The sequence below is a fragment of the Salmo trutta genome, chromosome 12 (genome assembly GCF_901001165.1).
Source record: "Salmo trutta chromosome 12, fSalTru1.1, whole genome shotgun sequence".
Taxonomy (NCBI): domain Eukaryota; kingdom Metazoa; phylum Chordata; class Actinopteri; order Salmoniformes; family Salmonidae; genus Salmo; species Salmo trutta.
The window spans coordinates 86,117,053-86,142,964 of NC_042968.1; the positions used below are offsets into that span (position 1 = coordinate 86,117,053).

The 25,912-nt window shown below is 42.7% G+C and overlaps 2 pseudogenes; both read left to right on the forward strand.

Moving 5' to 3' along the window:
• Positions 1–1,517: 1,517 nt before the first annotated feature.
• LOC115202649 (claudin-4-like) lies at positions 1,518–23,385 on the forward strand (annotated as a pseudogene).
• On the forward strand, positions 22,873–23,432 carry LOC115204555 (claudin-4-like; annotated as a pseudogene).
• The last annotated feature ends 2,480 nt before the right edge of the window (positions 23,433–25,912 follow it).

A 25,912-nucleotide genomic window follows, 5' to 3' on the forward strand; every position in this document is an offset into this window, starting at 1 on the left:
CCTGATGCGTGGTACTGGCATGGGTGGCGCCAGACTGGTAACCCCCACCTCAGGACGAATGCAGGGAGCAGGAACAGGACATACCGGGCTATGGAGGCGAACTGGAGACTGGGCATGCTGAGCAGGCCTACTCCTTTCTGGCTGAATGACCATCCTCGCCCTACACCGGTGAGGAGCTGGCACCGAGCGCACCGGGCTGTGAATGCGTATGGGCGATATATTGCGCATCACACCATAACCCATTGCTCGTTCATCCACTCGCTCCTCAGCACGCCCGCTCCGTAGTGTTCTTTCTGCCAGTACCTCTCTTCGGAATCTTGCGTCGAGCTCTGCGCTTGACTCCCTGACTGGCTCCTGTCTGCTCCACGGCTCTCTCCGATACGCACGGGAAGTTAGATCAGGTCTCCCCCCTGACGTCGCCAAACTCCCCGTATGCCCCCCCGCCTTACCTATTGACTGCCTCTCCGCCTTACCTATTGATGGATATAGCGCCTCGTAGTATCGTCGCTCCCTCTTTGCTTCTTCAATTTCCTCCTTCGGGCATCGATACTCCCCAGCCTGCATCCACGGTCCTTTTCCATCCAAGATTTCCTCCCAAGTCCATTCCTCCAGATACTCCTTACCATGCTGCTTGGTCCTTTTGTGGTGGGTTGTTCTGTCACGGCTGTTTGAAGGATTGGACCAACGCACCGCATGGTTGTAGTTCCACATCTTTTCATTTATAGTGAAACGTTGCAATACACTAAATACTAGAAATACAAAAAACAACAAACCGTGACGCAGAGAGGAAAACACACTACTCAAAATGAACAACCCACAAACCCAAAAGGAAAAACCCCCTACTTAAATATGATCTCCAATCAGAGGCAATGAGGAGCAGCTGCCTCCAATTGGAGATCAACCAAAAAACAACAACAACATAGAAATAGAAACCCTAGAACACAAAACATAGAAATAGAAAACAAGAAAACCAACCAAACACCCCCTGTCACGCCCTGACCCATCTACTATAGAAAATTACCTCTTACAAGGGTCAGGACGTGACAGTGAGGTGTACAACTCCATGGGGTATTGGGAACACATTCTAGAGCCTGACAGAGCCATGATCCTCACTGCCATCATCCTGGGGTTCTGGGGATCTTGTTCTTCATGGTCGGAGCCAAGTGCACCAACTGCATTGAAGACGAAAGTTGTCAGGCCAAGTTGATAATTATTGCTTGAATACTTTTCATCCTGGCTAGAATTCTCATACTCAGCCCTGTTTCTTTGGTAGCCAGATAAATGATCAGCGACTCCTCCACACAGATCAAAGGGAAGCCTGAGCTGGGGCCTCTCTGTACCTCGGCTGGGTGGCGGCCTCCCTGTTCCTGAGTGGAGTTGTCTTACTGTGCATCACTGTGATAGTCTTTGGATGGATGATGGGAATCTTTGGATGGATAGTCTCCATAGTGCCCTGTTATATCTATATATTGTGTGTCGGCCAACATACTCATGTACCCTTCCATAGGGACATATGGATGGATCTGATGACGATCACTTCCATCTCCACCATCCTGGGAACTCTAGGAGTGATGGGGTCCATCTTTGGGACCAGGTGATGTAACTGCATCAGGAGTAACAGGACCAGGGTCAAGGCCAGGTTCATCGTTGGAACATTCTTCATCCTGGCTGGTATCCTGCAGCTCACCACTATTTTTGGTTGACCATTGCTTGATGACGGAATGTCCACCTGCTGCTCTACCCTTTCGTCCTGTTTACCCAACACAACCTGGTTATTTTAGCTGAGTCTGTAGGTGGTCCGCCTCAATGCTCCTGATCATACTCTGCTGCTGCATATTCAAGAGGAACCCGTCAGACTCAACAATGACTCAATCAACCTCACGCTGACAGCTCTGGGTTGAACAGGTCATAGATGAGTTTATGTCATATTATGGTGAGACCATAGCCTGAAGCAGCTGCTGCTGCTACTACTTTAAGAGAGACATTTCCAACTTAACAGCTGTAGGCTTGTTGGTGATGTAGTGAACGTAAACAGGAAATGCACAGCGGCAACCAGGAAGTACTTTGCTGTCAGATACGTTTTTTATTTGAACATCTTTAACAGGGTTAAACAAACAACCTCTGATTTAATTATTTCTCTACTTAAATTCATCACAATTTAAAGAAACATAAAGAGAAGTATCAAACTTTTGGACCAAGTGCTGTAACTGCATCAAGAGTAACAGGAACAGGGTCAAGGCCAGGTTCATCACTAGAATATTCTTCATCCTGGATGGAAACCTGCAGTTTACCACTGTCTTCTTGACCTATTACTTGAAGCATAATACTCCTGAATTCATGTGGGAGGATTTGTTATTTTCTGCTGAATTCAGTAGATGGGCTGCCTCCATGCTCCTGATAGGAGGGAACATACTCTACTGCAGCACATTGAAGAGGAAGAAGCCAGACTCGACAAAAACTAAATCAACCTCCCACTAACATCTCGGACAAGAAGCTGTACTTTCTTGTTGCAAAAACCATAGGGATCCAATAAATTTAAATTTAAATGTAATTATATGATAAAAAAATGGTCTCTATCCTATCTGTTCAACGTTAGAATATTGGAAAGGACCAGATAGGTGTGAAAGCAACATAGTTATTGTTCCATCTTGTCTTTAACAAGTCAAAGAGGAGTTTATGACATATTATGTTCAAATATTCAGTTAATTTAGACTGGGAGGAGAAGTTCATGAGGAGACTGCAATGAAGGGACATATTCTAACTGTTTCCTCTCTGATGTCATATACCAGTATTGATACTTCTCTTTATGTTTCTTTAAAATGTGATGAAGTTAAGTAGACAAAGAGTTGAATCAGTAGTTGATTGTTTAACCCTGTTAAAGATGTTCAAATTAAAAACGTATCTGACAGCAAAGTGTTTCCTGGTTGCTGCTGTGCATTTCCTGTCTATGCTCACCACGTTAACCACAATCCTACAGTCAGTGACTGGGACCTTCTGACTGAAACATATATCATAGTGTATAATTATTTCAACCATGTTTATGAAACTGTTATCATTAGTCTATTTAGTCTATTGTATAGTTTATTTCAGTCCATGAATCCGACCTTATAATTACTTATTTCACACTCAAGGGTTTCTCAGCATGTAGTTTCTATCTAACTGAATGTCACTTGTATCTCTGTCAAGTGTGTGTCAACCTCATACTGCCCCACATCTGAATGAATAGGTTGTTTCCCTGGCAGAAGTTAGCAACATGTCAATATTGCACAAGATCCCCTGAAACTTTTTGAAGACTATGAAGCGTAATTCAGTTCTGTGCATTTATATTGAAAAACACTGGGCTATGTTAACATAAGATCATATGAGATACTAGTGATGGAATTTAATTGAGCCAGTGTGCAGACTGGCTACCTTCAAATCAATTAAAATGTAATTTGTCACATGTGACGAATACAACAACCTTACAACATTGTCACCTCTCATGTAAACTTGGACCAGGGACCTGACCTGGGACCTGATGCAGTGTAAGGTCTACGACTCCATGCTGGCCTTACCCCAGAACCTGCAGGCCGTCAGAGCCATGGCCATCATCACCATCATCTTCTGGGTTCTGGGAGTCTCCATAGTCAAGGCCAAGTGCACCAACTACACCAATAACAAGAAGTCCAAGGCCAAAGTAATGACCATCTCCAGAATGATCTTCATCCTGGCTGTAATCCTGGTGCTCGTTCCTGTCTCCTGGACGGCCAGCACCATTTGGGGGAGTTGGGGGTCTCGCTCTACATCTGCTGGGAGGCAGCGGCCCTGCTCCTGATTATGGGGGTCATACTGTTCAGCTCCTGCCCACCTAGTGAGATTGAGTTATGTTTCTGGGAGCCTTTGGATGGATAGTCTCCCTAGTGCCCTGTGTTGTCTGTATAATAGTTTCTTATGGACCCACCAGTGGGGTCATATGGGCTCTGATGACGATCACCTCCATCTCCTCCATCCTGGGAACTCTAGGAGTGATGGGGTCCATCTTTAGGACCAAGTGCTGTAACTTCATCAAGAGTAACAGGACCCGGGTCAAAGTCAAGTTTATCAGTGGAACATTCTTTATCCTGGCTGGTATTCTCCAGCTCACCACTCTCTTCTTGGTTGACCATTACATGATACAGAATATCCCATACCTGCTGGATCATTTTGGTGTTTTGGGTTACTTGACTGAATTCAATAGGTGTTTTGGCTCCATGCTCCTGATAGGAGGGACCAAACTCTGCTGTTGCATCTTCAAGAGGAACCAGCCAGACTCAACGACCACTCAATCAACCTCCTGCTAACAGCTCTGTCTGCAACAGGTCATAGATGAGTTTATGTCATATTATGGTGAGACCATAGTCTGATGCAGCTGCTACTACTACTTTGAGAGACATTCCAACTTAGCAACTCTCTTAAATTCCATCACTAGTACCTTATATGATATTGTGTTACATTGACCAGTGTTTTTCAATATAAATGCACAGAATTGATTTAAGCTTCATAGTCCTCAAAAACATTCAGGTGATCTTGTGCAATATTGCCATATTGCATAGTTCTGCCAGGGCAACAACAAAACAGCTGGGGTGGAAACAGGCTTGACTAGAAACTCACAACCACATAAAGTCCTCTTGAAAAGAACAACCACAGACTTCACCACATCTGTACAGGTTGTGCTTCCATGGCAGCAGATTATGTCAAGCACCCCTAGAGGGCTTCTGATTGGCCGGCCTCTCTCACAGAAGATCTCTGCAACAAATGTCTGTGAGAAAATAATGTTGAACAATCTGCTGTTGTAGAACTTTACCTGCAAGGACTGAAGCTGTAGGCCTGTAGAATCCAGGATCTTCTCTGGAAATATAACATCTCCACTGTTCCGGATTCTTATATGCATAGTCACTTCTTATATGCATAGTCACTTTAACTATACATTCATGTACATACTACCTCAATTGGCCCGACCAACCAGTGCTCCCGCACATTGGCTAACCGGGCTATCTGCATTGTGTCCCACCACCCGCCAACCCCTCTTTTTACGCTACTGCTACTCTCTGTTCATCATATATGCATAGTCACTTTAACCATACCCACATGTACATACTACCTCAATAAGCCTGACTAACCGGTGTCTGTATATAGCCTTGCTACTCTTTTTTCAAATGTCTTTTTGCTGTTGTTTTATTTCTTTACTTACCTACACACACACACACACACACATAGACCTTTTTTTTCGCACTATTGGTTAGAGTCTGTAAGTAAGCATTTCACTGTTGTATTCTGTGCACGTGACAAATAAACATTGATTTGATTTGATTCTCTTTGCTGAGTCACATCCTCGTTCTTCCAGGAAGTGCAGGTGTAGGAGAGAGAGACGCTCACAGGGAGCCAGCATGCTAATGGGCATGGAGATCATTGGCATCGCTATAGGAGTCATAGGATGGATTGTCTCCGTAGTGCCCTGTGTTTTTGTTTACATCGGGAGTGATGGACTTTCCACAGTACAGAGAGGTCAGTCTGAGTCAGCTCATCACTTACTTCTCCATTTTCATAGGGTTGCTAGGGATGATATTCTCCATCTCAGGAACAAAGTTCACCAACTGTACCCAGAGGAATATGAAGACATCTAAAGCTGAAGTGATTATCTTTTGTCATGACGTTGCCCTCTTTGAGTACAGGGAGGACAGTTGACCCCCTCCCCCTTGCACCATCCCCCAACCTACCTCCCCCCACCCAGGCCCTGTGTGAAGGGGTGGTAAAATTCTAGAGGAGAATCTCCTGCCACATGGCCCAGTTGAGACACAGAGGGGTTTCATAGAGAGACACAGGAAATTCTTCCAACTCACAGAATTGGGGAACCGAACGAAATTTATGTTCTGGAGAAGGTATAAAAGATTGGTGAAGAATCCAGCTACGAACTGGTCCGCTTGGTACAATTTTGTGATACTCAGAAGAGACAATATAGCCATATTACCATAAAACTGTTTATATAATAGCCTCAGCTATGGGACTTGCATCCAAATGGTTGTATAAAATGTATTAATAAGGATAAAGCTATTTGGAATACGTTGAGATGCTATGTACTGATGTTAATGTGATAGAATGTATTTCTGTACCAAGCTTAACTCAGTCATCGGCACGCCCCCCCAGGGACATGAACAGGACAAGGCGTCATGTGACAAGTCTGTTCTATGTTCACGTATAAAACCCCCACCTAGAAGTTATTTCTTTAGACCAGCTTACCTCAGAAGAGAGAGCCAAGGTTTGACCACCCAATTCCTCTACTGAAAGTTACCTATACCACGTGGTTAAACTTTTAGACTATCGAGACCGACAGAATAAGAACAAGTCTTTGATATTAATTATTAGTCTGCAGCTAAGTAAATTATATCATTGAAGGTGTAGACCAACGAAACATCCATTCTATAACTACATTAATGAATGTCGCTTTGAAAGATCCATTCTAACCGAGAGAGAGAGAGAGAGAGAGAGAGAGAGTTTTTGAGTTTTTATAAAACCTTTATTTTATACTCAAGTATTAACATCAATAATGACACACTGCCTTTTCAGAAATGAAACACCAAATGTAATTCTTAAAATAAAAGAAAAAAATACAAAACACTAAAATAACAAAAAATGTAAAAAAGAAAATAAAAAAATGCTAACAAACATATACATTCAGCTTATTTCATCAACAAAAAATAATTTCCCCTCCTCTACAAAACAAAGCGCTCCTTCGTATGCCCACTTCTCCTCAAACAATGGGAGATCTTTTACAGCTGAGAAGAACTCAAAATCTACTTTTATTCTTATTTTCACTAATCCTTTAAAAACACATCTTACATCCTGCCCATATCCCGTTTCTATCTTATGTTTCCTACTCAAAAAAATGGACATCTTAGCTTGTCCCAAAATAAAATTTAACAGTTGACATTTTCTTTTCTGTTGCTTTCTATATTGAAACCCCAAAATAAAAACAGTGTTATTGAAAATCTCCCCTACAGCTTTAAACAAAGACTCCAGCATTTCCAAGAGAGGTTTAATCCTCTCACACTCCACAAAACAGTGAAAAATGGTTTCTCTTATATTACAAAAAGGACATCCATCTCCAACATCTGAGTTAATAACAGATACAAAAGCATTAACTGCAATGATGCCATGCAAAACCCTCCATTGCATATCACCAGTACCCTTTTGTAACGGTGGCTTGTACAGTGCTCTCCATGCTGGCTTTACCTTGTCATCAATGCCCAATTTTACCCTCCATGGAGTGTCTTTTCTATTTTTCAATTTATCTTTATTCAACACCTTGACACACCCCCTATATAATTCTTTCCCATTCACCTCATCCAAACCCACCTCTTCCAACCCTCTCAAATCCAGTAATATCGCCTTTCTTTCTGACTCTGGGATATTTGGTGTAATCCCTAGTCTTGGAAATGAGACGTCTTCATCTTGTTCCTTCTTGTGGCTATGAAGCATACCCCACTCTTCTGCTGACAGAGCCTTCCTGCATCTTCCCAGCATTTGTCCTACAATCCTTTCCGACCTCACCCCCAAATGTTCAGCCACCCGTCTACCATCCATTAAGGCGGGCCCAGCCACGGCCATTAACTGTTTTAAGGTGATGATTTTGCCCTTCACCAGAATCTTGGAAAAATGTGGAACATCTGCAGTTGTGCAATCCAGTCTTGCCCCATACACCAGAGGTTCCTCCAACAGCCAATGCACTGACTCCGCTGAAGTTCGTCTGGACACCTTCATTATGCTCCACACCCTAAGAAGGCCTCTGTAAAACGGAGGTATTCCCTCCCTGGAAATCTGGCTACTATCAACCAAAAATAAAGCTTTCTTTAAACCTAATCCTCCAACCTGCTGTAATACAAGACCTGCCACCCCTCTCCAAACCACATTTTCCTGTCCATAAAGCAACCTTTGAATAAACTGCAACCGGAAAGCAGCAGCCCTACTAGCAAGATGTACAAGACCTTGTCCCCCCTCCTCTTTTGACAAATACAAAACACTTTGTGGAACCCAGTGATATTTATCCCAAAAGAAATCCACAATTATTGCCTGTATCTTAGCCAGAAGGCCAGATGGTGGTTCTAAAACTGACAACCGATGCCACAGTGCAGAGGCAATCACATTGTTAACTATAATAGTGCGCCCTCTATATGACATACGAGATAGCAACCAACGCCATCTCCTTATCCTCCCTTCCACCATTTCAACCACCCCAATCCAATTTTTTTCCATAGTCCCCTCATCTCCTAGGTACACTCCAAGATACTTAAAACCTCCCTTACACCATTCCAGCCCCCCTGGCAAAGCCATGATCCCTCCATCCCATTCTCCAATCTGTAAAGCACAACTCTTTTCCCAATTTACCTTTGCAGAGGATATTCCCCTAAAACGATCAACCATTAGACTCAAACTATCCACCTCCGCTTGATTTTTCACTAAAACAACTACATCATCAGCATAGGCTGAGAGACGAATAGGAGGAATATCCCTTGAAAGGTACACCCCTTCAATGTGACTTCTTATGCTATTTAGTAGTGGCTCTATAGCAATGGCATATAACATTCCCGACAAAGAACATCCCTGCCTAATACCCCTACACACTTTAAAAGGAGCACTCAAACCACCGTTAACTTTCAATACACTTTCAATGTCACCATATATCACCTCTATCATGGCAATAAAACCAGAGCTGAACCCAAACGCCTCCAAAGTGTGCCATAAATATTGATGTTCAACTCGGTCAAATGCCTTTTCCTGATCAATTGAAATTAGACCAGCATCCAACCCAATAGCCCTAGAGACGTCCAAAAAATCACGAATCAGAGAAATGTTATCTCCTATCTGCCTGCCAGGAACACAGTAGGACTGGTCCGTATGTATGATTTGCCCCATCACCTCCTTCAACCTGTTGGACAAAGCTTTTGACAGGATCTTATAATCAGTGCACAATAAAGCCACCGGCCTCCAGTTCTTCACCTCCCTAGGGTCACCCTTTTTGGGCAGTAGGGTGAGGACAGCCCTTCTGCAGCTTATTGGTAGTAACCCTCCGGTTAAACTATCATTAACTACTGCTAGCCAATCCTCTCCCAACATAGCCCAAAAAGACTTAAAAAAGTCAACGGGAAGCCCATCAATGCCTGGTGCCCTTCCATTTTCCATGCCTTTTAATGCAGTGTATAACTCCTGCAAAGACAATGGTTGCTCAAGCTCAACCTGAGCTTCTGCATCCACCTGTGGGAGCCCATCGAAGAACTGCTGTGTCACTGTTTTATCCTCTTTGTACTCACACTTGTAGAGCTCAGCATAGAACTCTACTGCCCTCTTTCTAATTTCACTAGGTCTAGTGAGCTCTTGTCCAACAGCTGATTTGAGACAATGAATAATTTTTCTTTGTCCGTTCTTTTTCTCTAAACCAAAGAAAAATTTGGATGAGGCATCCATTTCAGAGATTCCCTGAAACTTACTTCTCACCAATGCCCCCTGTGCTCTGATACCCAGCAGGTCTGCCAATGCAGCTTTTTTTTCTTGAGGGCCTGAGTGTGGCCTCGATCTCCTGTGGTCTCAACCAACGTAATGAGTTCCACTATTTCAGTCTCTAGGGCTTTCATTGATCTGGTGATATCCTTGGTGACATTCCTCGTGTATTGCTTACAGAATTGTTGAATGTGGATTTTCCCTATATCCCACCACTGTTGAAGGGATACAAAACTGGCCTTTTGAGACCTCCACCTCTCCCAGAAAAAACTAAAACATTTCCTGAAGTGAGCATCACTCAATAAAGTTATGTTAAAATGCCAGTATGCGCTTTTAGGTTTTACATCGTTAATGAACACCACCTCTGTTATTAAACAATGATCAGAAAATCCCACTGGGGTTATCACACTTGATTTACAGACCTGAGATTGATGCTCAAAACAATAAAACCTATCTAACCTGGCCATAGAGATGGTGTTCTCCCTCACATGCACCCAGGTATACTGCCTTGTGCCTCCATGTTGACTCCGCCAAATGTCACACAGTTCATTTGTTACAATGAGACGTTTTAAAAAAGTCCTTGAGGCTATATGAGGTTCTTTGTGGTTTCTATCTAAATCACTGACTGTGCAGTTGAAATCCCCAGCAATAAATAAATAATCTTCCTTGTTACATTTCTCAATGGTATTTGATAATGTCTCTAAAAAGCATACCCTCTCAACTGCCACCACTGGGGCATATACATTTATCAGACACATAGTGATGTTTTCATACCTTACTCTAACTTTTAGTAACCTCCCCTCAACTACCTCTTCAACCTCATATGACAAAGGCAAAAACCCTTTTGAGAACAATATGGCCACACCCCCACTTTTTGTGTTTTTATGACTACACACCACTGTCCCCCCCCACTCCTGTTTCCACATAACTTCATTTTCCAAATTACTATGCGTTTCTTGTAGAAAAATGATGTCACTTCCCTTTCCCCTAATTAACTCATACACTATGGCTCTTTTTTTAACGTCTCTTGCCCCATTTACATTTAAAGAAGAAATCTTAAAACTGCTCATGGTTGAAGAAAAAAATACAGAGGAAGACCCAGAAACCACATCTCTTTACAGAGTTAAAACTGCGACTGAACTCTTTCATTTCCTTTAGAATTTACATCACTTATCACTCTCGTTACCACTTTCTTGAGTCTAGCAATTTCAGGGCTTGTCAAACCTCCCCCTGTTATTTTTGACATCAGAAACTTTGCTGATTCAATAAACAATTCACTTTCAGGGAAAAAATCTGTTATATTATAATCCTGCATATATTTCTTCCCTTTTGTCAACTTCAGAAATTGACGTACCTTCCCAATCCCATACCTCCCTTCCTCCCCATTTATCTCACTATTTTGTTGTGACGCATCAGATGACTCACTCTCGCTATCCTCCCCAGAAGAAAACTCCACCATCTCTACAACCTGTTTATCTTCAAGTGAATTATCCATCTCTACCTTCCTCTTGGAATTAGACCCTTCCCCACCCCTTACATTTTTCCTCTTACTCCTCGGTATTTTGAAAACAGCTGCTTCCTTTCCCATTATTTCAATCTCCTCTTGACCTCCAATTTCGTTTTCCAGCACCACCTCAGCGACGGCAGTCGCAATCTCACCGACTGTTTCCCCTCCCTCTTTGTTCTGATCTACAACAATTGACCCCGTATCCACACTGCCTTCCTCTCCTACTTTTCCTACCACATCTGCCCACCTTCTCCCTTCCCCCGCACCCTTAGCATGTTCATCCCTTCGCGGTGGTGCGTTAGCTGCACCAGCACTAGAGCTGCTACCGGGCTCTGCGTGCTCATTCTCGGGACAATTACGCACCAAATGCCCCTCTCTTCCACAGCCAAAGCATTTCATCGATTCAGTAGAAGCGTAAAAGACATAATCAAATCCATCAATCTTAAAACTGAATGCTAAATTCAGTTCATCAGTGTCCTTTTTTAAAATCATATGCACTTGTCTCCTATGCGACACGACATGCTTCAGCAACGGAGATTTGCATCCAAAAAGAACCTTCTTTATTGTTGATACAATTTGACCATGACGAGATAACTCTCGCTCCAACACTTCATCTCTAACAAATGGTGGCACGTTAGAAAGTATAACTTTCTTTGCCGGATTCATAAGCGGAAATACCGGTGTCTGTGTTTCTCTCAACACAACACCACTCTCAACTATCGTATTCACCTTTTCAATGGAATCTAAGAATATCACTACAGCGCTATTCATCCTTGAAGCTGATTTGATACTATCATACCCAATGATAGCACCCACTGCCAAACTACATTCTTCCACTGAACACCCGGCCGCAGCAGGAATCTTTACTCCATGTCGCCGACTAAGTTTTTCAAACTCCAAACTTCCGCGAGTGGCCATTGCAACCAGCCCCACCCGCTGGTTGTGCCCTCGCGAAAACCAACCTCAACGATCCCACCACCCCTATACGTGCTTAGTGATATTTAGACAAGATACCCTTAAAACAACTAAACTAATCAACATATATATATACACACCAAAACCCAATAGGGTGAAGATAATTCCAGTCGCTCTCACAATCACTCCTTCTTCACGACTCACTCCCAGCATGCACTCCAACGAGAGAGAGAGAGAGAGAGAGAGAGAGAGAGAACTCTCCATCAGAACGACTCTCCAACAAGGATCCCGACGACACACTGAGCGTAAATATATATTGATTGCAATTGTTCCCGAATGAGTGAGCGTTCATGTGCAAAGGATTAGCATATCAATTGTTAATATTAATGAACTCTGTGTGCCTCCTCAGCTGCCCTTTATGACCCTTTGTTTAACAAGCCGCCATGCCTGTTTAGCCCACTAGAGCACATTACTCTACCAATTCTTTGTGACGATAATTACTGTTTGTATGCTTTCTGTGAATTACTTAGTTTAGTAAATAAATGATTTTAAGACAATTGATGTATGGATGACTTTAGTAAAGGCTGGATTCGTGCAGATACAACAATTTACGACGTTTGGAATGAGACTGGACACGAGGTAAAATACACCATTTAAACCAGAAGATTATCAGCCTATACTATAATAGAATATAATATATAATGTTATAATATAGGAACGTTATATTAGGAAAATTATAACTTTGTAATCTGAATATTTTCCTTGGTGCCCCGATCTCCTAGTTAATTACAATTAAACGATTAATCAGTTTAATCGCGTGATAATAATTACAGGGAGTTAATTGATAAACATGTCTTCAGTTTAATGGTGCCCCGAAGACACGACCCTTTGTTGGAATATTCTTCATCCTGGCCGGTCTCATCCACCTGATCTTGATCTTCTTGGTTGTCCTTGACATGAAACAAAACCCAGACCCTGAGAACTTCCTGCGGAGTAATAACCTTACGTTCTCAGCTGAATTTAATAGGTGGGCCGCTTCTCTGCTTCTGATAGGAGGAACTATACTCTGCTGCTGCTGCTTCATGAAAAAAAACCTGAGTTGATAACTGACTCTGATTCCCTAAAACATGTCTTACACAACCTGAATTTATCTTAACCATTCTACCACTGTAAGCAATAGGTTGTAAGCAATACATACAGTATAGTCGTAAGCAATATGATGATTGATAATAGCTACACTTAGAAATCAGTTGAATCAGGTGTGTTACTGCCTGGCTGGAATAAAAGCCTACATCCACACCGGCTCTTTTCAGGACTGATGCTGTTCTTTGAATCAGTAAGACTTGCTCAAAATGGCCACACCAAAAAATATTACCACGTGTTGACTCAGTGATGCACAGCATAGACTCACATTTGAGAGAGAGATGTAAGCATGCTGTCTACGGGCTGGGGTTGAAGTGGGATGTTTTTATAGGTAAACTGCTTTTCCATGATTATTTACAATAAAATGCAACTCTTATTAAATTGCAATTGTTGTTCTGTCTCCTAACTTCATATGGTGGAAGCTCGTTCTTCTTCCTACACCGGGGTTGTTTCTGGACAGGGCCAAGGTCTGATCATGATGTAAGTAGTACGATGGTTTTCTGAGTTGATAACCAGATGTTAGTTGGTCAAATATAAGATTCTGTCATCACCCATGCTGGGGTGGATTTAGAGATTGGGGAGCCCATTTCAAAATGCCTTTGAGGGGATTCCCTACACCCCAAAACAGACATTTCACCTGTAAATGAACTGCTATAATAATCATCGGTCCAAAATTTTAAATATGTCTTTCATGTGCGTTTATATTTTATTTCAGGCAATTATGAAATGTTAACACCCTATAAAGATTTGGCTAACACATTAGGGTAACAACAACAGTCGGAATCAGTCGGTAAGGGCCTCTTGACAACTTCGTGCAAATAACTTGTTGTTTTCACACCCTTCATTTCCTCTTTGTGTCTGTCGTGCTTCCCTAGGCCTAGTTTACACCTTACATCTCTTATCGAATGCAGACACCAGCCTGAACTATTTACCATATAATGTCAACTTCACTTCTGCTTCATTCACTTATAAAAATTGTTTCCTGTAAAAGGGCAAAATAAATCGGTCTATCTGTTTATACCAACTGATTTAGATTTAAACCTAACAGTTTTTTCCACATTTAGTTACAGCTGAACATTTACATTACATTTAAGTTATTTAGCAGACGCTCTTATCCAGAGCGACTTACAAATTGGTGCATTCACCTTATGATATCCAGTGGAACAACCACTTTACAATAGTGCATCTAAATCTTTTAAGGGGGGGGGGTTAGAAGGATTACTTTATCCTATCCCAGGTATTCCTTAAAGAGGTGGGGTTTCAGGTGTCTCCGGAAGGTGGTGATTGACTCCGCTGTCCTGGCGTCGTGAGGGAGCTTGTTCCACCATTGGGGTGCCAGAGCAGCGAACAGTTTTGACTGGGCTGAGCGGGAACTGTGCTTCCTCAGAGGTAGGGAGGCGAGCAGGCCAGAGGTGGATGAATGCAGTGCCCTTGTTTGGGTGTAGGGCCTGATCAGAGCCTGAAGGTACGGAGGTGCCGTTCCCCTCACAGCTCCGTAGGCAAGCACCATGGACTTGTAGCGGATGCAAGCTTCAACTGGAAGCCAGTGGAGAGAGCGGAGGAGCGGGGTGACGTGAGAGAACTTGGGAAGGTTGAACACCAGACGGGCTGCGGCGTTCTGGATGAGTTGTAGGGGTTTAATGGCACAGGCAGGGAGCCCAGCCAACAGCGAGTTGCAGTAATCCAGACGGGAGATGACAAGTGCCTGAAGACATAACTATGACTTCTTCCTCATATTTGATGGTAATTCTGACGTTGGGTTGATCTCCCCAGGCTCCCCATTTCTACCTAGTTCCCATTTAGTGTCTGTGTCTGAGTAGTGAGGAATTACAAGGACATAGTTTTGTTCTGGTTTTGTTAGTAAAGCCAATTTCAGCAGAAGTTAAAAGTCAGGGACGAACGACATACGGTTGTATTTTTCTAAAGCGCCTTTTTTTAAAGTAGGGTCACCCAGGGATCTTATGAAATTTACTGAACAAAAATGTAAACGCAACATGCGACAATTTAAAAGATTTTTCTGAATTACAGTTAAAATAAGGATATAAGTCAATTTAAATACATTAATTACGTCCTAATCTATGGATTTCACATGACTGGGCAGGGGTAGAGAAATTAGCGTTCTGTTCTCTGGAAACAGCTCTGGTGAACATTCCCACAGTTAGCATGCTAATTGCACCCTCCCTCAAAACTTCAGACATCTGTGACATTGTGTTGCGTGACAAAACTGCACATTTTAGAGTGGCCTTTGTAAGGATCATGTTGTTTAACAAGCTCCTTGATATGCCACACCTGTCAGGTTTTTTGTATTGTCTTGGCAAAGGAGAAATGCTCACTAACAGGGATGGAAATAAATGTGTGCACGAAATTTGAGAGCCATTCCTTCATGAAGAATATGAACTCTTCTACTTGATGCTGATTTGAACTGAGTCAATACTGAACTCTCGCATTGTCCCTGTATCTACTGGATGCTGCTTTGAACTGAGTCATTACTGAACTCTCACCATGTCCCTGTGTGTTCCTGTGAACATCTGTCATTGTGTGCGCCACAAATGGCACCATATTCCCTACATAGTAAACTGCTTTTGACTGGAGCAATAAGTTTGGGGCCTCCACCTTGTCCTATCATTGATAATAGCGGTAAAAAACCCTCTTCCCTCAGGGATAAAGGACCCTGCCCTAAGGATAGAAGATCCTTCCCTCTGGGACAGAGGACCCTTCCCTCGGGGATAAAGGACCCTTCTCTCAGGGATAAAGAAGTCTTCCTCAGGGAAAAATAAAGGACCCTTCCCTAAGGGATAGTTAAATGACCCTGCCCTCAGGGTAAAAAAAAACTCTTCCCTCTGGGATAAAGGACCCTTCCCTTAGGGATAAAGGACACTACGCTCAGAGTATATGAATCTCAGGCTGTGTCTGTCATGTTAGACCATAATAAATGGACAGGTGGGTAACAGCACGGCCAAGGTCTTTAGTGATCTCAACGCTGACTGACTGACTGACCATTAGCTGTCTGTCAACGACCCTGAGATATACACAGAACACCATGAACTGATTTAGTTCCACTGCACCAGTTGTATATCGCTCATAGACACTTAGCCTACCTACCTGTCTCTATCTTACCTGTGTTCAATACTTGTTCTTACCTGTGTTCAATACTCACCTAGCTGTCTCTATCTTACCTGTGTTCAATACTCACCTACCTGTATCTATCTTACTAATGTTCATTACTCACCTACCTATCTCTTTCTTACCTGTGTTCAATACTCACCTACCTGTCCCTATCTTACCTGTGTTCAATACTCACCTACCTGTGTCTATCTTACCTGTGTTCAATACTCACCTACCTGTCCCTATCTTACCTCTGTTCAATATTCTTTCTTACCTGTGTTCAATACTCACCTACCTGTCTCTATCTTACCTGTGTTCAATGCTGATCTACCAGTCTCTATCTTACCTGTGTTCAAAACTCTTTCTTACCTATGTTCAATACTCACCTACCTGTCCCTATTTTACCTGTCATGACGTTGCCCTCTTTGGGTTTTCTATGCACCATCCCCCTACATCCCTCTACCCAGGCTCTGTGAGAGCAGTCGTAAATTCCTAAGAAAATGTCCCGCCTCATGGCGACAGTATAAAGAGAGAGTGGGTTTCATAGAAAGAACCCAGGAATTCTTCCACCTCACAGGACTGGAGAACCGAACAACATTTATGTTCTGGAGAAGGTATAAAAGATCGGTGAAGAATCCAGCTACGAACTGGTCCGTTTGGTACAATTTTGTGAAGCTCATGAGAGACAATATGGCCACATTACCATGGCGCTGTTTATATAATAGCCTCAGTTGTGAGACTTACATGTAATGGTTGTATAAAATGAATGAATAAGGATAAAGCTATTTGGAATATGTTGTGATGCTTGTAAGATGTTAATGTGAGAGAATTGTATTTCTGTTTAAAGTTTCACCAAGTTATCGACACGCCCCCATGAACAGACGGGACCTGGCGTCATGAGACAGCCTTTTCTATGTTCCGAATATAACCCCCACCCAGATTTTCTATCACCAGATCGAGCTGACCTCCTCTACGAGTGGCTGAAGGTTTGACCATGCATTCCTCGTTCTGAACTTTAACCATACCACGTGGTTAAACTCTTAGACTATTGATAGTGACAGAATAATAACAAGTCTTTGATATTAATTACTAGTCTGCAGCTAGGAATTTGGTCTCATTGAACGCAAAGACCTACGGAACTGTCCTATAATGACATTAATGAATGTCACTTTGAAATATCCATTCTAACCGAGAGTGAGAGAGAGAGAGAGTGTGGTGGCTAATTTCCGCATTACCAAATGAGGATTTACAAACACACCTGTCCGAGTTAAAACTACATCTTTAATACTTAAGATACTTTTGCAAAAGTTCTTGACCCCCAATAATGCATTCTCTCGAATGAATCATTTAATGAGGTGCTTACAGAATGGCTCAGGGATCTTTTATAGCAACGATACAGCCCCTTCAACGTACATTGACAAACCACAGATACTTAGTAACAGTTCACAAAGGTTACGTTTTGTATGACAGATATCCATAAAACACATCAGACAGTAACTGCTATGTCAACAGGATTAATGGTATAGCCCAGTATCTGGTCTCCTTAGAACTGTCCCTCCCTGGTACGGTATTGAACAGAACTATTTCATCCAATGGCATATATCAATTGTCAACTCTAGATACTCCCATCTCAAGCAAACCCTCTCTTGACCCCACTCCTGGACAGGCTCACTGGAGGGAGTGAGCCTCTAGGCCATATATTATCACAGGATAAGTGTGAGATCTAAGAGACCATGGTCCCAGACACTGCCATAAACCTCCCCACAATAAGGAAAAGGAGGGTGTGACTTGCTCACAGACATTGTGGAGACAAGTCATTGGTTCCCCAGTAATCACGCCATCCCTTCACATGGTTTAAGCATAGGTGAAGAGACATTCACATATGAAGACAATATTTCATTCTGTCCTCCTCTCTTGCTGATATTCTGCAGAGCAACAGAGACAAGTAAAAGACAAGTCTGACCTCTTCCCCTCTCTGGGCCCACAGTGTCTGAGCCCCAGCTAAGGGAAATGTGTAACTGAAAAGACACCAGAGTCCAATGGACACTTTCTAATGACAAGTACCTCAAATAAGCATATTATACTAATAAAACATCTTAATTATCTATGTTACCCAACTAATTCTGATTCGTCCACGACAAGAGAGACAGAACCCAAAACTCTCCAACAGAACGAACTCTTCAACAAAGATCCCGACGACACACTGAGCGTAAATATATATATTGATTGCAATTGTTCCTGAATGAGTGAGCGTTCATGTGCAAAGGATTAGCATTTCAATTGTTAATATTTATCAACTGTAGTGTCTTCTCCGCTGACCCCACTCCCCTTTTGTCTAACAAGCCGCCATGCCGGTTTAGCCCACTAGGGAACATTCTCCTATCATTTCCTTGTAACCATATCTACTGTTTGTGATGCCTTTGTGAATTACTTAGTTAGTAAATACATGATTTTAAGACAATTGATGTATGGATGACTCATAGTGAAGACTGGGTTCGTGCAGATAACTAACAATTTACGACGTTTGGAATGAGACTGACGAGGTAACTAATACGTCATTAATCAGAAGACTAATTGATCAGATATTATAATATCTGAAAGTTATATTAGGAAAATTATAACTTTGTAATCTGAATATTTTCCTTGGTGCCCCGACCTTCTAGTTAATTACAGTTACACGATTAATCAGTTTAATCGCGTAATAATAATTACAGAGAGTTATTTGATAAACATGTCTTCCGTTTCAATGATGCCAAAGACACGACATACCTCACTCTGTTCAATACTCTATCTTACCTGTGTTCAATACTCACCTACCTGTCTCTTTCTTACCTGTGATCTAAACTCACCTTCCTGTCTCTATCTTATGTGTGTTCAATACTCACCTAACTGTCTCTATCTTACCTGTGTTCAATACTAACCTACCTGTCCCTATCTTACCTGTGTTCAATACTCTTTCTTACCTGTGTTCAATACTCACCTACCTGTCTCTTTCTTACCTGTGTGCAACAATAATGGTGTTCAAATCAAATCAAATATTATTTCTCACATTCACATGGTTAGCAGATTTTAATGTGAGTGTAGCGAAATGGGGGGAGGGTGCTGATGTACCGGGCCTTTCCCAATCGGTCGATGAGCTCGTCAACCCTCGGCATGGGATATGCGTCGAACAAGCTTATGTCGTTCACAACCCGGAAATCATTACAGAAGCGCGATCTACCGTCCGATTTGGGCACCAACACGATGGGGCTGCACCATGCACTGTGAGACTCTTCAACGACCCCATCCTCAGCATATCCTCCACTTCCTGTTTCACAGCCTTCCTTCGGGCCTCCGGAATCCGATATGGCCGCTTTCGTACCGTTTCCCCAGGCCGGGTATGGATGTGGTGTTCAAAGAGGCTCAGGCGGCCTGGCTTCTCGGAGAACACCGCCGTATTCCGATCGCCGAGCTCCCTGAGCTCTTGCTTCTGGGTTGGGTCGAGGTCCTCATTGCTCGGGACCACCACTGGTACCGTTGGCGTCCTGGGTCCCGACCATTACACGGCCAAGGCTGTCCTCTCATGCCACTTCTTCAACAGTGTCATGACGTTGGCCTGTGGGTAAGGTTTATGACCCCCCATAAATACTTCTCCCTTCCCCTCTCTCTCTGACCCTACTGAAGGACTTTTGAATAGCCTTTGTTAAATATAGAGAGTCTGGGAACATCAAACAAGTGGGGGGAAAGGAACCATATTTCGGTAATAGAACCAGTTGGAAATATACCAGGTACTTAATGAGTATGGATGTCAGTTCAGTTGTCATCTGAGACATTATGACTGATGAGAGGACGACATAAACTGTACCTGGGATAGTCTACACAGTCTAGTTATCAGATTCACATGGAATTGTTGTGCAATTTAAATGTTTGATATTGAAACTGTTTGTTAGGAGATTAAATGTAATTTTAGCTTCCAATTGAGAGAATTGGGTTTTTATAAGGAAAGAGCCCTGACCAATCAGTGGCCCGCCCCTGTGAAGAGACAGGGGTTATAAACGATGAAACACACCCTTCTCCCCTCGCCACTATATAAGCCAGTGACAAAATGTAACCAGCCTGTTCCGGGTACGTGAGGTCTGCAGCCTCTGCGTTAAAAGGACTCACATGTCAAGTACAGAACTAAGCCAACCTCGGCGTGAGCTTTGGTTGCGAATGGTATGAACTTTGAACTCTTATTCACTACAGAAGTGATACTTCCTAGCCGTTGAGTTAGCAGCGGCCTCTGTAAACGTGGGCTAGGAAAGGACGGACGACGGATCCAGTCTAACACACAACGAAGATAATACAATGTATACAATTTACCACCAGAGACATTCTTCCGAGGACAGGAAGATCTCTGTTGGCCAACACGGCCAGCATCTACGACCAACCTACCGAAGCGCAGCTCAGAGTAAATATTTATTGCATTTTCCTTTTCCAAATGGGCAGTAATTTAGAATGCATAAGATTCTGTATTTACGATAGCATAGCTTCCCCCTTTGTTCCTCAGTCTTCCCGCTCTTTCATTCAAGCCCAACCCCCTCTCTTTGTTTAACAAGCCTCATACAGGTTCCGTCCACAAGGGATGTTTTCTGTATGACATAATTTGTATTCTTTGTATATGTAATTCTGTGTGATTAGTTAGGTATTCGGTAAATAAATAATTAAACCCAATTTTTGTATTGCTGATTCAACTTGTTAGCCAGGGTTCGTGCAGATAACCAAGAATTTACAACTTTCATATGAGACTGAAAATAAGGTGATGATTAATATGGACTGCTATCGATGTAAAATATTACTGTCTTTAAGAGTTTATTTGGAAGATAACGGCTCTATAAACACTCTTCTGTGGTGTCCCAACTTTCTAGTTAATTACATTTACATGATTAGCTAATCAGGGGATATTAATTACAGAGAAAGGATTTTATAGGATAGCATGTCACATCACTTAATCCGGCATAGTCAAAGACACGACAACAGGTTCACGTGGTAAATCTGTTGGGGTTTCCGTCTCCCCGGCTGCCGTACCTTCGTCTTGATCGACGCAGCTTTTTCTCAGAAGCTTGAATCTGATGTAGGCATCTATATGCTGCCAGCTGAACGATTGATGTTTTCGGGTCACTGTACCCACCTTTCGACCAGAGTTGGCCATTCTACCATTCTGGCGGAGAAAATTGCACACTCATGCTGGTAGCTAGCTAGCTACTGAAGTTAACAAGGCAAATTTAAATAAATTGCACAAACTGGACACAAAAACAAAGTTCTAAAACCAAGAAAACTATTTATAATATACTTCCTCTCTCCTGTAAATTTAAAAAAAATCATTTGAATTGAATAAAATAAAAAAATGCTCAACTATCACTTTTCACTCTTAATCTCCATCCAACAATGTCACCAAGCTTCTCAACACAGAACCACCATAATGCTTTGTGGCACAATCCCAATACAACTCACGAGGTTCATTCTCTGATCCTAATTCTATGATTGGATGGACAACAGGTCTATTCATACAGCAAAAGTTTTGATTGGATGGATAAATACCTTTATGTCTATGGAAGGGGGTGAGGCCTACGAGCCTCCTAGGTTTTGTATTGAAGTCAATGTAGCCAGAGGAGGATGGAAGCCAGCTGTCCTCCGGCTACACCATGGTGCTACCCCAGACAGAGCAGTTGACGTTACTGTAGACCTTCATTGCAAAACAGTATGTTAATAAATGATTTGGTGACATGTGAATATATTTAAAACAGTTTTATCTAAAAAGGATAACTTTTTTAATGTTTCACTATTTTAATTTTTATGACATTTCACTGAGGAGGATGGTCCTCCACTTCCTAATATGAGGAGCCTGCACTGTGTTCAATGTTAGAATATTGGAAGGGAACAGATAGGTGTGAAAGCAACATAGTTATTGTTCCACCTTGTCTTTGAAAGGTCAAAGAGGAGTTTATGACATATTGTGTTCAAATATTCAGTTAATTTAGACTGGGAGGAGAAGTTCCTGAGGAGACTGCAATAAAGGGACATATTCTCACTCTATCCTCACTGATTTCCTATACCCGTATTGATACTTGTCTTAAAGTTTCTTTAAAATGGGATGATTATAAGTAGAGAAAGAATTGAATCAGAGGTTGATTGTTTAATCCTGTTAAAGATGCTCAAATAAAAAAAACGTATCTGGCTGCAAAGTGTTTCCTGGTTGCTGCCGTGCATTTCCTGTTTATGTTCACCTCGTTATCCACAAGCCTACAGTCAGTGACTGGGACCTTCTGACTGAAACATATGTCATAGTATAGAATTATTTCAACCATGTTTATGAAACTGTTATCATTAGTCTATTTAGTCTATTGTATAGTTCATTTCTCAGCATGTATTTTCAATCTAACTGAATGTCACTAGTATCTCCGAGTGTGTCAACCACAAACTGCCCCACATCTGAACAAATAAGTTGTTTCCCTGGCAGAAGTTAGCAATATGGCAATATTGCACAAGATCCCCTGAAACCTTTTGAAGACTATGAAGCTTAATTCAGTTCTGTGCATTTATATTGAAAAACACTGGGCTATGTTAACATAAGATCACATAAGACACTAGTGATGGAATTTATTTGACCCAGTGTGCATAGCGGCTACCTTCAAATCAAATAACATTTAATTTGTCACATGTGACGAATACAACAGGTGTAGACCTTACAACATTGTCACCTCTCATGTAACCTGGGACCTGACCTAGGACCTGATGCAGTGTAAGGTCAACGACTCCATGCTGGCCTTACCCCAGAACCTGCAGGCCGTCAGAGCCATGGCCATCATCACCATCATCTTCTGGGTTCTGGGAGTCTCCATAGTCAAGGCCAAGTGCACCAACTACATCAATAACAAAAAGTCCAAGACCAAATTAATGACCATCTCCAGAAAGATCTTCATCCTGGCTGTAATCCTGGTGCTCGTTCCTGTCTACTGGATGGCCAGCAACATTTGGGGGAGTTGGGGGTCTCGCTCTACATCTGCTGGGAGGCAGCGGCCCTGCTCCTGGTTATGGGGGTCATACTGTGCAGCTCCTGCCCACCTAGTGAGATTGAGTCATGTTTCTGGGAGCCTTTGGATGGATAGTCTCCCTAGTGCCCTGTGTTGTCTGTATAATAGTTTCTTATGGACTCACCAGTGGGGTCATATCAAATCAAATCAAATTTATTTATATAGCCCTTCGTACATCAGCTGAAATCTCAAAGTGCTGTACAGAAACCCAGCCTAAAACCCCAAACAGCAAGCAATGCATGTGAAAGAAGCACGGTGGCTGGGAAAAACTCCCTAGGAAAAACTCCTGAGAAAGGCCAAAAACCTAGGAAGAAACCTAGAGAGGAACCAGGCTATGAGGGGTGGCCAGTCCTCTTCTGGCTGTGCCGGGTGGATATTATAACAGAACATGGTCAAGATGTTAAAATGTTCGTAAATGACCAGCATGGTCAAATAATAATAATCATAGTAATTGTCGAGGGTGCAACAAGCACGTCCGGTGAACAGGTCAGGGTTCCGTAGCCGCAGGCAGAACAGTTGAAACTGGAGCAGCAGCATGGCTAGGTGGACTGGGGACAGCAAGGACTCATCATGCCAGGTAGTCCTGAGGCATGGTCCTAGGGCTCAGGTCCTCCGAGAGAAAGAAAGAAAGAGAGAAAGAGAGAATTAGAGAGAGCATATTTACATTCACACAGGACACCGGATAAGACAAGAGAATACTCCAGATGTAACAGACTGACCCTAGCCCCCCGACACATAAACTACTGCAGCATAAATACTGGAGGCTGAGACAGGAGGGATCAGAAGACACTGTGGCCCCATCCGATGATACCCCCGGACAGGGCCAAACAGGCAGGATATAACCCCACCCACTTTGCCAAAGCACAGCCCCCACACCACTAGAGGGATATCTACAACCACCAACTTACCGTCCGAAGACAAGGCCGAGTATAGCCCACAAAGATCTCCGCCACGGCACAACCCAAGGGGGTCATATGGGCTCTGATGACGATCACCTCCATCTCCACAGTCCTGGGAACTCTAGGAGTGATGGGGTCCATCTTTGGGACCAAGTGCTGTAACTGCATCAGGAGTAACAGGACCATCCTGGCTGCTTTCCTCCAGCTCACCACTCTCTTCTTGGTTGACCATTACATGATACAGAATATCCCATACCTGCTGGATCATTTTGGTGTTTTGGGTTACTTGACTGAATTTAATAGGTGGTCTGGCTCCATGCTCCTGATAGGAGGGACCAAACTCTGCTGCTGCATCTTCAAGAGGAACCAGCCAGACTCAACAACCACTCAATCAACCTCCTGCTAACAGCTCTGTCTTCAACAGGTCATAGAGGAGTTATGTCATATTGTGGTGGGACCATTGTCTGATGCAGCTGCTACTACTACTTTAAGAGAGACATTCCCAACTTAACAACTCACTGAAATTCCATCACTAGTGTCTTATATGATCTTGTTACCATAGACCAGTGTTTTTCAATATAAATGCACAGAATTGAATTAAGCTTCATAGTCTTCAAAGAATTTCAGGGGATCTTGTGCAATATTGCCATATTGCATAGTTCTGCCAGGGCAACAACAAAACAGCTGGGGTGGAAACAGGCTTGACTAGAAACTCACAACCACATAAAGTCCTCTTGAAACGAACAACCACAGACTTCACCACATCTGCACAGGTTGTGTTTCCATGGCAGCAGATTATGTCAAGCACCCCTAGAGGGCTTCTGATTGGCCGGGATCTCTAGACACACAGAAGATCTCTGCAACAAATGTCTGTGAGAAAATAATATTGAACAATCTGCTGTTGTAGAACTTTACCTGCAAAGACTGAAGCTGTTGGCCTGTAGAATCCAGGATCTTCTCTGGAAGTGTGACATCTCCTCTGTTCTGGATTCTATTTTCTGAGTCACATCCTCGTTCTTCCAGGAAGTGCAGGTGTAGGAGAGAGAGACGCTGACAGGGAGCCAGCATGCTAATGGGCATGGAGATCATGGGCATCACTATGGGAGTCATAGGATGGATTGTCTCCGTAGTGCCCTGTGCTTTGTTTTCATCGGGAGTGATGGACTTTCCACAGTACAGAGAGGTCAGTCTGGTTCAGATGACCTACTTCTCCATTTTCATAGGGTTGCTAGGGATGATATTCTCCATCTCAGGAACAAAGTTCACCAACTGTACCCAGAGGAATCCGAAGACGTCTAAAGCTGAAGTGATTATGTTTGGCGGAATATTCTTCATCCTGGCCGGTCTCATCCACCTGATCTTGATCTTCTTGGTTGTCCTTGACATGACACAAAACTCGGAGCCTGAGAACTTCCTGCGGAGTAATAACCTTACGTTCTCAGCTGAATTTAATAGGTGGGCCGCTTCTCTGCTTCTGATAGGAGGAACTATACTCTGCTGCTGCTGCTGCTTCATGAAAAAAAAACCTGAGTTGATAATTGACTCTGATTCCCTAAAACATGTCTTACACAACCTGAATTTATCTTAGCCAATCTACCACTTTAAGCAATAGGTTGTAAGCAATACATACAGTATAGTCGTAAGCAATATGATGATTGATAATGGCTACACTTAGAAATCAGTTGAATCAGGTGTGTTACTGCCTGGCTGGAATAAAAGCCTACATCCACACTGGCTCTTTTCAGGACTGATGTTATTTTAATCAGTAAGACTTACTCAAA